Below are 12,010 nucleotides of genomic sequence, written 5' to 3'. Positions count from 1 at the left end.
ACGTGTGCATTCCCTATAGGGGTGAGCATATATATATATATATATATATATATATACTGATTCTGTGATATCACAGGAAGCCCTAGAGGAAATATTGCATGTGTATTTAAATTTAAATTCTAAGTACCATCATTATCATCGACGGGAAGGCACAGCAAAGGATTCCTCTATGTGCTGACAAGTTCACCATGAAAACAATTGCTGTGTTGTATTAAATGGCATCCTAGATATGATTTCAGTATATCTGTGTTGGTTATCTCTCTCTCTCTCTTTCTCTCTCTCTCTCTCTCTCTCTCTCTCTCTCTCTCTCTCTCTCTCTCTCTCTCTCTCTCTCTCTCTCTCTCTCTCTCTCTCTCTCTCTCTCTCTCTCTCTCTCTCTATATATATATATATATATATATATATACTCATACAGTATGTAGCTGGGTAGATACATAGATACATAGATCCAGTATGTAACCCTTTATAAAGCACATACACATCTATACACAGAGCATCAGTCATTATAAAACTACATTGTAAATTGAGTGCAGTGGATACTGGAATTCCAAGGATATTATGAAGTGTGTGGTAGGTACATAAATCCCCAGGATATTATACAGTGAGTGTAGTGGGTAATGGAATCCCCAGGATATTAAAGTGAGTGTAGTGGGTAGTGGAATCCCCAGGATATTATACAGTGAGTGTAGTGGGTAGTGGAATCCCCAGGATATTAAAGTGAGTGTAGTGGGTAGTTGAATCCCCAGGATATTAAAGTGAGTGTAGTGGGTAGTGGAATCCCCAGGATATTATACAGTGAGTGTAGTGGGTAGTGGAATCCCCAGGATATTATACAGTGAGTGTAGTAGGTAGTGGGATCCACAGGATATTATACAGTGAGTGTAGTGGGTAGTGGAATCCCCAGGATATTAAAGTGAGTGTAGTGGGTAGTTGAATCCCCAGGATATTAAAGTGAGTGTAGTGGGTAGTGGAATCCCCAGGATATTATACAGTGAGTGTAGTGGGTAGTGGAATCCCCAGGATATTATACAGTGAGTGTAGTAGGTAGTGGGATCCACAGGATATTATACAGTGAGTGTAGTGGGTAGTGGAATCCACAGGATATTATACAGTGAGTGTAATGGGTACTGGAATCCCCAGGATATTAAAGTGAGTGTAGTGGGTAGTGGAATCCTCAGGATATTATACAGTGAGTGTAGTGGGTACTGGAATCCCCAGGATATTAAAGTGAGTGTAGTGGGTAGTGGAATCCCCAGGATATTAAAGTGAGTGTAGTGGGTAGTGGATTCCTCAGGATATTATACAGTGAGTGTAATAGTTACTGGCACTGATGTGCATTCTAAAAAGTAGCAAATGCCAGAGGCGCTGAATTCAGCTATGGTAGAATGGTGCTTTATATTAAGCCTGTTTGGGGTGGATAGGTTAGTTGTATACTTAAAAATGCCAAATACTCAGACCAGACATTTCAGGCAAGGTAGTGCATTTCCTTGTTCAAGGGAGTAAATCAACAGTCACACAATGCTTTACAGCTAAGATTGTAGTTATCTTTATAAAATCATTTCATAACACTCCCCATGCATCCTACCAGCAACTCACTGCTTATATCAGTGCAAGACTCAGAGCCATTAATACTTGGTTTGTTTGCATTAGAAATCCAAACAAAGGGAGACAAACAACCAAATGTGGATGTTTCAGAAAATGTTATTTTCTGAAATAACAAAAACATCACAGATCTGAGGGCAAGTGGAAGGAAAGGAGGTGGGGAGGCAGAAGCAAGAGGTTAAGTGGGGGTATATTTGGGAGTTAGCATAAGGGAGAGCATAGGGGTCAGTGGCGTAACTAGATGTTACTGGGCCCCACAGCAAATTAATTTTAGGGCCCCCAACATATCCAGAGGTTGTTCTGTTTTACCAATACATGCTGAAAATTCTAATTAATTAGGGCCTCGTGGGTGCCCTATACCTCCTGGGCTCTCTGCAGCCGCAGGGTCTGCTTCCTCTATAGTTACACCCCTATTAGGGGTAGAAGGAAAATTGTAAGCGTTGGTAGGATTTGAGCTGGAGGAGCAAGAGGAGCTAAGCTATAGGAAGAGGCATCAGAGCTGAAGAGGTAGAGGAGGCAAAGATAAAGTGGGCAATGGTAATGGATAGTGGCCCTGGGCAATTAGTACAACAAGGTTTGGTGGCCCTTTAACAATTTTTACTATAAACTAAAGGAGGAGCCTATAGATGGGATCATATGTTGATTATACAAATAGAGATTATATAATAAATGATATATAATATAATAAAAACACAATAACAGTACTATACAGCAGAACACATACTCTGAGAGAGCAAAGGTAACTAAGTGGATGATGCGGTGGCCAGATATAGAACATACAAGTGAGAATAAGAGCAGTGTAATTTCATTATAAGGAAGCCTAAGAAACCCAAGGCCATTGGTTGCATGCTCTCAGTTATTAGTGTACATGAAGCCTTGGGGGGAGGGAAGGTTGCTCTAGAACAGATGTCTAATGGGGGGGTGAAGGGAGCTTGGCGTGTGCTGTGGGGGATGGAGGAATATAAAATGAATATTACAAATATGAATGACCAGATTATTATCACCCCTTTCAATGTAAAAGTGAGGATTCATATTTTACATGGCACTAAAAGACCCCCCGGGTTGAAAAAAGACAAAGTCCATCAAGCCCCTCCAAATGAAAACCCAGCATCCATACACACACCCTTCCATACACTCACATAAATTCTATATACCCATATCTATACTAACTATAGAGTTTAGTATCACAATAGCCTTTGATATTATGTCTGTCCAAAAAATCATCCAAGTCCCTCTTATAGTCATTAACTGAATCAGCATCACAACATCACCCGGCAGTGCATTCCACAACCTCACTGTCCTGACTGTGAAGAACCCCCTACGTTGCTTCACATGAAAGTTCTTTTCTAGTAGCCACATAATGACACTGCCCAGAATTAGACAACTTGTTATCTACAAAGACCCCTAGATCCTTCTCATTTAAGGAAACTCCCAACACACTGCCATTTAGTGTATAACTTGCATTTATATTATTTTTGCCAAAGTGCATAACCTGCATTTATCAACATTGAACCTCATTTTCCAGTTTGCTGCCCAGTTTCCCAATTTAGACAAATCACTGTGCAAAGTGGCAGCATCCTGCATGGAACCTATAGTTGTGCACAATTTAGTATCATCTGCAAAAATAGAAACAGTACTTTCAATGGCCACCTCCATTAATAAACAAGTTGAAAAGCAAGGGACCTAGTACAGAGCCCTGCGGTACTCCACTAACAACACTGGTCCAATTAGAAAATGTTCCATTTACCACCACTCTATGTAGTCTATCTTTTAGCCAGTTCTCTATCCAGGTACAAATACTATGTTCCAGGCCAAGATTCCTTAATTTAACCAATAACCTTCTGTGTGGCACTGTATCAAATGATTTCGCAAAGTCTAAGTAAATCACATCCACTGCCATCCCAGAATCTAGGTCCCTACTTACCTTCTCAATTTAGACAAATCACTGTGCAAAGTGGCAGCAATGTATCCTGAAAAATGAAGTAAAGAGGTTTGGCAATCACAGAGCTAAGCCCGCTAAGCCCCTTGGATGAATACCATCCGGCCCCGGACCTTTGTTTATCTTAACATGTTCTAGTCTCTTTTGAATTTCCTCATGTGTGAACCATGTATCATTAGTTGTATTACTAGAATTGAGCTCAAAAGAATTGCAACAACATGTACAACAACCATGCAGTAGGGGAACACTGGAACTGCTGCCAGGCCCAATCTGAAGGTAGTTCTAGAACAGGTTGGACAGCCACGTGCAAAGCCCCTTTGTGCATCAATGCAAGGTCAATTTTGTTTTCATTGTAGTCCTATAGCCATTATTTTAAAATGATTTATAAATGAAAAAGAAAAAGGGTTTCCATGTTGTTAGGCACCATCCAATGATTCTAGTTGTTTATCTGCAACCCCAGGATGACTCAAACAAGCTCAGGGCACTGTTTGTTGGACTCCATGGCACCATCTTATTTCTCCCAGGTGTCTCCAGTGCCATTTACATACATTACAGATATCATGGGAAATGCTCTGTATTGCGCATGTGCATGAGATACCAACGTGGCACTTTGTGAAGAGTACACCAGGCTGGTGGGTTTTTTTTTGATGATGTGGAGCAAGTAAAAAACTTGGTACCCCCATCAAGTTTGCCATTTCTTATCCTTTAGCAATTTATTTGTGAGATCCTCAACCTGACATTTTTTCCAGCTGCAACTAGCACACTCATGCTGTGAGTCACCGACAGTCATTCCAGCAAATGGCAATGAACTACTGACAAACGACATGGTTGTGTTGCTCATAGCAGGAAACAGGTGTTAGGCTGAGGTAGCACCCTAAGAAAACCATTTATATTTAAAAAACCATAAGAAGTAAAAATAAAAACACATACCTACCTATTCCTGGACATTTCAACAGGGGCGTAACTACAGAGAAAGCAGACCCTGTTGTTGCAGGGGGGCCCAGGAGGTATAGGGGCCCCATGAGGCTCTAATTCATATAAATATTGGTAACACAGGTTAATCACTAGACGTTTGAGGGCCTAAACAATAATTTGCTGTTGGGACCAGTAATATCTAGTTACTCCACTGCATTTCAAGTTTATAACTTGGCCTGGACAGATGTGATTGTTAAGAGGGGTGCATGGCCTTTATCCTCTTTGCAGAGATAGCATTTCCGGTCCCACCGATTGATCAGCTTTTACTGGGTAGCATTTTAGTGCCATTTGCAATATTACTTTCTGCCTGTCCTCTTTCTATAATCTGCATTTATTGCATGTAGTGAGCATGGAACATACAGGAGAGGAAATAGCCCTGAACCCTGGATATGGTAAATAAAGGCAATGATGCTGGTAGTTGTAGTTACCAATAGCTGCAGAGCTTTTCTCTATGGAATGAAGGGGGTGGTTTTATTGCAAACGATGAGTCTCTCAATCTCTAGCTGTTTCTTATCTAAAGGTGGCCATACACGGGCCGATAAAAGCTGCCGACAGACCGAGTCGGCAGCTTATTGGCCCGTGTGTGGGGGCCCCCGACGGGCTTCCCCGATCGAGATCTGGCCGAAAGTCGGCCAGATCTCGATCGGATGGGGTTAAAAATCCCGTCGGATCGCGGCCGCATCTGTTCGTTGATGCGGTCTCGCGATCCGACCGCCCGTTTGCGAACGTGAAGGATCCGATCGTTGGGCCCTAGGGCCCACGATCGGATCAGCCCGATATTGCCCACCTCAAGGTGGGCATATCGGAGGGAGATCCGCTCGTTTGGCGACATCGCCAAATGAGCGGATCTATCCGTGTATGGCCACCTTAAGCCGCTGTATAGTTTGCCTCAGCAGTCAGCTGATTATTATGGAATGGTATTCGTGTATGACCAATAGATGGTGCTATTTTCTGAGAACGAATGGAAATTGCAAGCAATATGGCAGCTCCTATGCAATTATGAAGAGCAAGGTGTCCTGAACATGAACACGCAACACCACAAGGGGACCCCTCAAGCCACGAATAATAAAACTGTGCGTATGAACTCACCTGAGATGTCAGGTATCATTTTGCCATGCACACTTCCTTCTCTTCAGGCTGTTAATGGTTAGAACATGAGAAGCAGGAAGGATGGTGTGCAGAGAAAACAACACCCCGATTCCCATTAATACTACTGCCTAAAACTACACCTGCAGCATTGTTTAGCCAGAAGGATTTTTTTTCAGAAGCAGTGATTATATGCATGCGAACGTTACTTAGATGGGTCAGCGTTGGCAGGAGGCACCAGAGATAAATGGTTTGTACTGCTGCACAGCATAAAATAAACTCACAGGGTGCAATGCAGGCGGCATTGTTCTGCCAAATTACCCACAACCCTGTGCCAAGGACACTCCCTTTTCAATGAGACGTGCCAAGGATAAAACCATCTGCAGCAGGGTATTTTGGGAGCCAGGTCAACCTGATGTGACCAAACACTTTATGCTTGCTTTCAGTAGGCTGTGATAAAGCAAAATTAATCAGATTCCTTTGGGGGAGGGGGGAAGACCCCCAAAGACCCCAAGGCAAGGGCCTCCAGGTTTTTAGCTCCTTGCCTGCCTGATCTCCTTGGGCAGAGGTCCCTACCTACTGAGCAGAAAAAATTATTACCTACAGTGCAGTTGTGACCTTGCCCACATATGCCCTGGCCATGCCCGATTAATTCCAAATGCAATCATTGCCCATCCAAACTCAAGCCATTCCCACTGCAGGCCTCACCCTTTTTTGACTTAAAACCAGACCATTTAAGCCTGGACCCCTCTCTAACAGAATTACAACATGTCCCCCCACTGGTGACTCTGCTGATACGGTCTATGGTCCCTTAAGCTTGCTGTGCCCAGCCCACATGTAACCTATTTGCTATCAAATAAATAGTAGGAAAATAAGCAGCATTTAAGACAATGCTCAATTCATCTGTGCATTGGCACCTATGCATCTTGCCCGCAATTTATTGCAGGTGGTGCATTTTTTTTATCATTATCCATGAATATCTGTCTTACCATGAGGACAATATTTTGCAGTGCAGACAAGGAGTGTACTGTTGGCGTTCTTTTCACATTGCCCACTGTTAATTGAGAGACCCTTTTTATAATAGCGCTTGCCAACTTGGAGCTCCTAGTTGTTCCTGCATTACTAACCCCGGCAGGGTGAACATAGTCAGTAGAGGGTCCCTACACAGAAATAATTAAAAAATGTGGTGCTGCAGAACTTAAATAAATCATTTATTTAAAAGTTAATACAGGTATGTGATCAGTTATCCAGAAACCCATTATCCAGAAAGTGCTGCATTACGGGAAGGCCCATCTCCCATTAAGACTCCATCATAATAAAATAATTCACTGTTTCTAAAATGATTTCCCTTTTCTCTGCAATAATAAAACAGTACCTTCTACTTATTCATCATTAGTCATTATTGAAGACAAAACAATCCTATTGGGTTCATTTAATGTTTTAATAATTTTTCTAGTAGGCTTAGGGGCCCATTCACCAAGCTCGGGTGAATGAATAGAGGGAAAAAAGCTCGAATTTTGAGTCGTTTTTTGTGCTCCTCGACTATTGAATTGGCGTAAATACGCCTGAGTAGAATGATTCGAATAGATCGAGCGCAAAAATGCTTCGACTATTCGCCATTCGATAGTCGAAGTACTGTCTCTTTTAAAAATACTTTGCCTACTTCGCCACCTAAAACCTACCGAATTGCTTTAAAAGCCTATGGGAAAGTCCCATAGGCTTGTTTTCTAAGTTTTTGATCGAATAAAAAGGCATTCGATCGATCATTCGATCGAATGAAAATCCTTCAATCGAATATTCGATCGTGCACCTATTCGCCGGGCGAATATTCGCACATTTGACTATTCGCCATCGCGTAAATTCGCCCTATTCGATTCTATTCCCCAGTCGAATTTCTAGGGATTTAACCCCTCGAAATTCGACCCTTGATACATCTGCCCCTTTAAGGTATAGAGACCCAAACTATGGAAAGATGAGGTTCCAAGCATTCTGCATAATGCATCCCATACCTGGTTTTTTATAAAATAATGATAATAATATTTTGCATTAGCTGCTAAATGCAACTTAGGGTGCCTCTGTCAGCTGTTGCATCGCTGTTCCCACACCATGGATTGTGGGAGTTGTAGTTCAATAATAACTGAGAGCTTCATTCAGTAACCCATGCCTTGCCCTATAGGAGAGAAATATTACCTACTGGCCCAAGGGTAGTTGACCAGTTCTTGGTTCCTAGTGTATAGAAGAGGAGGTGCATCAGGCTGAGGGCCTGAGGTGGAGGTAGTCCTCATTAATCAGAGAAGAAGTAGTCTTCAGAAGTGGTGGTTGCCTGTTGTATGAGCATTGCTATAATCTGCTTCATAATTGTTATTATCACAGCATCTAAGTTAAACAATTCACCCTTTCCTCCACACGTTCAGCCGATAGAGAGGTTGGCAAATTGACCATGTTCTACAGTTCAGCGCCTGTGGTTTTGAAGGGAAATCATTCGAGCACCCACCCTCTATAAATCTACTTGACACAAAGCACAACAATATACAGTATTTCCCATTTTATTTTCCTTAGTCCTACTCTATCTACAGAATGCATTGCAGTTTCACATCCCTTTCTTTGCTTTGATATGACGCCCAGAGTCCCCACAAGGGTGCACTTTCCCTACAATATATCTGATTATTCTTGAAGTAGGGCACTCCAACATTGAAGAAATTCTTGCTGGATGTGAAGTGCTTGTCTACAAATTCTACAGGTTCCGCACCGGAACAAAACCTCCATGTAGCACCGGCATTAAAATAAATGAAGTCCATAGAATGTAGGAAAGATCGGATTGCACCCACTGTAACAATTGTGCTAAATTTAAAATCACAACGCTTCGGAGGTGCAACATCGTTTCTCAAGTGCTCTTGTACCTCCGAAACGTTGCGTGGAGAGGAGATCTCAATAAATCACAATGAGAATTTAGCACAATTGCTACAGTGTGTGCCATCTGATCTTTTCTGCATTATATGGATTGAGGGATTAATCACCACAGTACATTGCACACAGAATCTTGGAATTTTAATACGTTGGTTAAAATAAATAAAGGCGCCTATGCTTCGGTCAATCTGTACTTGCTTGGAAATGGATAATAAATGGTTAATTTGGGCCAGTAACATGGACAGCCTTTCTGCTTATAGAAAGGAAGTATTGATACCGGGGGGCAGATTTACTAAAGGGCGAAGTGAGTAAGGGTGGCAACAATTCGCCAGCGTTACCACTTTCAGGCACTTCGCCGATTTACTAACGGCGCAGGCGTAACTTTGCTAGAGAAAGAGACAGATGCTGGCGCTTATTCGCACTCTATCGGTAGATGAATTTTCGCTCTGGCAAATGGACGTTACTCCGCAAATTCACTAAGATACGGATTTTACTGAACGTTACCTCTATCGCCAGACTTGCCTTCTCCAGCTCAGACCAGGTAAAGTGCATTCTTCTGTCACATCATATTTTCTAGTGGAAAAAGCTTCTAAGTCCCAAAAAACGCTGGAGTCTTTTTCCTTTTTTCAGAGTGATAGGCTGAAAAAGTCCTTCAAATTTTTTTTTGGGTAACCGGGTTCTCCCATACATTTCCTAACATATGGAACATAAACTATACACTGGGCTCATGTGTAGGGAAATATAACAACTTTATTGTCTTTATTAAGGTTCCCTGGATTTGCTGCATCATATAAGTCCATTCAACTTTATCATTTTCACGCCATATGCAAATAAGCGTGATCAAAGAGCTCTAACGAAGTTGCCGCTAGGCAGAATTGAACACTCCTTCAATTTGATTGCTGAAGTAACGCTAGCGAAAATTCGCCCTGGACGCAACTTCGCATTTTAATAAATTAGCAAAATTTTTGCCTGGTGAAGTGTTTCGAAGCCGTCCCTGGTGAATTTTCGCCGCTTAGTAAATTTATCTCCTGGAATCACCACTCCCTCCAGCTTTAGAATTATTACCTTGTACAGGTATGGGACCTGTTATCCAGAAGGCTTGGGACTTGGGGTTTTCTGTATAACAGGTCTTTCTGTAATTTGGATCTTCATACCTTAAGTCAACTAGAAAATCACATAAACATGAAATAAACCCAATAGGCTGGTTTTGCTCCCAATAAGGATTAATTATATCTTTGTGGGAACAAGTACAAGCTACTTTTTTTTATTACAGAGAAAAAAGAAATCTTTTTTTAAAAATTTGGATTATTTGGATAAAATTGAGTCTATGGGAGACGGCCTTTCCGTAATTCAGAGCTTTCTGGATAACGGGTTCCCGGATAATGGATCCTATACCTGTATATTAAATTAAATTGCATCCCTCAATGTATAAACTCGCCCTGCCCAAAATAATGGTGTCAGTGACATCACAGTGAGAGACACATGGCGTTGAGAGCTAAGAATGACAACAGCTAACCTTTCCTGCTCAGAATAAATTCCCTGTTAATAACAAAGTGCAAGAGCGGCGGTAATAAATGGCTTTCTCTCCCTCGCTCTGTCTCTCCTTTCTACGGAATGTAGGGCAGCTGCGTGGAAAATCCTCAGTGGCCGTTACTGGAAGGGCTGAGACATTGAGAGGAAGATTTATTATCTACTGGCTCCATGCTGCAGCTATTGGAGTCAATATTGGGAGCAATTAGCAATGACAAGTGGATGCAACTAGAGGAATTATCGATATTATATAAAAAAAAAAAACAACACAAGAAAGGGCTATAACACATATAGAGCAAAAGTTTATGTGATTATTTAATAGCTATTTATAAAAAATATGATTTGGACTCTAGTTGGCTGTAGCTTTAATTCTGTATACATTGCTGCATCCATTGCAACATGCTGACAAACAATGATGTTTTGTTAACTACCTGCTCACTTTAGATTGTCCAGTACCTGCCTACCAGCATCACCATCGTAAATGAAAATGTAATACAAGCTTCATCAAACTGAAATAAGAAACTTTGTAAGTACAATCAATTAAATATTCTTCATCGTTTCTGAAATAATCATTCACTATCTGTTTCTCTTCATTCTGTCTTCATGAAGCAGTTGGGTGTCAGATATTCATTGACAGTTAGATCCAATATATCTTATAGGGGGGCTCCTTTTGCCTAGAAGATGTATTAGAGCTCACTCTATTAAACTCACCAGACATCATGTCTCTCTACATGCAGAATTTGTGCAAAAGGCAGTTATTTTGTTAGATTTTGTTTGTACTGGAATCAGTTATTTGAGTGAGCTCTAATACATCTGCTAGGAAAGGATCCCCCCTATAAGATATATTGGATCTAACTGTCAATGAATATCTGACACCCAACTGCTGCATGAAGACAGAATGAAGAGAAACAGATGCTGAGAGAGGAATAGTGAAGATAAGCTTATTTTTTTCATAAATGATGCAGAATATTTAATTGATTGTATTTATAGAGTTTCTTATTTCAAGCTTATATAAAATGTCTGCGATAGTTCCCCTTTAAATTTTCAGTTAAAACAGATATAAAGGGGATCTAAACCCCCAATTCCATATACATCTACTCAGAGGGCTCAATGTTTTCATTTTACATTAATTCTTAATTATTTTGTGGTTTATGAGATATTTGCAGTTTTAGAATGCAAATAGCAGGCTTTTGGCTCATTGCTTCTCTGTCAAAGTCAGTGCCAGCAACCCTAAGGTTTACTGACTATGCAGACGGTCCATACTCAGCAAGGGGACACACTGAGATGAAATCCTCTTATGAGCAGTCTGAAACTGCTAATATTTCAGAAATCACAAAAAAATTTAAAATTCATGTAAATTGTAAAAGTGCTCCAATGAGCATTCTGGGTAAGTTTATATGAATTTTATTTTGGGCTCAGCCAAAGCCAATTGAAGATCCATACACCTGTAGCTTCTAGTGGCTATTGGCCAAATGCCACCTGATACAAGGTCCAGTGTTGCAGTGTTGAAGGTTAGTGGCCATAATGATTTCAATTGTTAGAGCAGGTTGTCCATATCATGTGTTCTAGGAAAGTCAGAACTATGGCATGTATGTTATATATGTAATTCTACATTCCTTCATCATTAGACTTTAAAGCAGGCTGCTAGCATGAACATAGTCTAGAAAAGGGATGAGATACATGGACACTAACAACATCATAATATTGAGTTATTGGTAGAAAAGGCGTAGTGAGATCTAGAGGTTTGTACATGGTCCTTCCATGGAACGAGATCTCCATACTGCAGTGACGGAGCTAGAGCTCCTTTAATTGACTAAAGGATGGGAATTATTATAATATAATGTAATAATGAAATGCATATATATGGGCCTACTTCATGTTTTTAAAAGTCTATTGAAAGCAAGAATATCATTTCAAGCATTTCACTCTCTTAGTTCCAAGCGTACCTGCTGAAGGTGATCTCCTGGGTTT

Source organism: Xenopus laevis, chromosome 8S (assembly GCF_017654675.1).
Source record: "Xenopus laevis strain J_2021 chromosome 8S, Xenopus_laevis_v10.1, whole genome shotgun sequence".
NCBI lineage: Eukaryota > Metazoa > Chordata > Amphibia > Anura > Pipidae > Xenopus > Xenopus laevis.
This window is presented reverse-complemented; position numbering follows the sequence as displayed.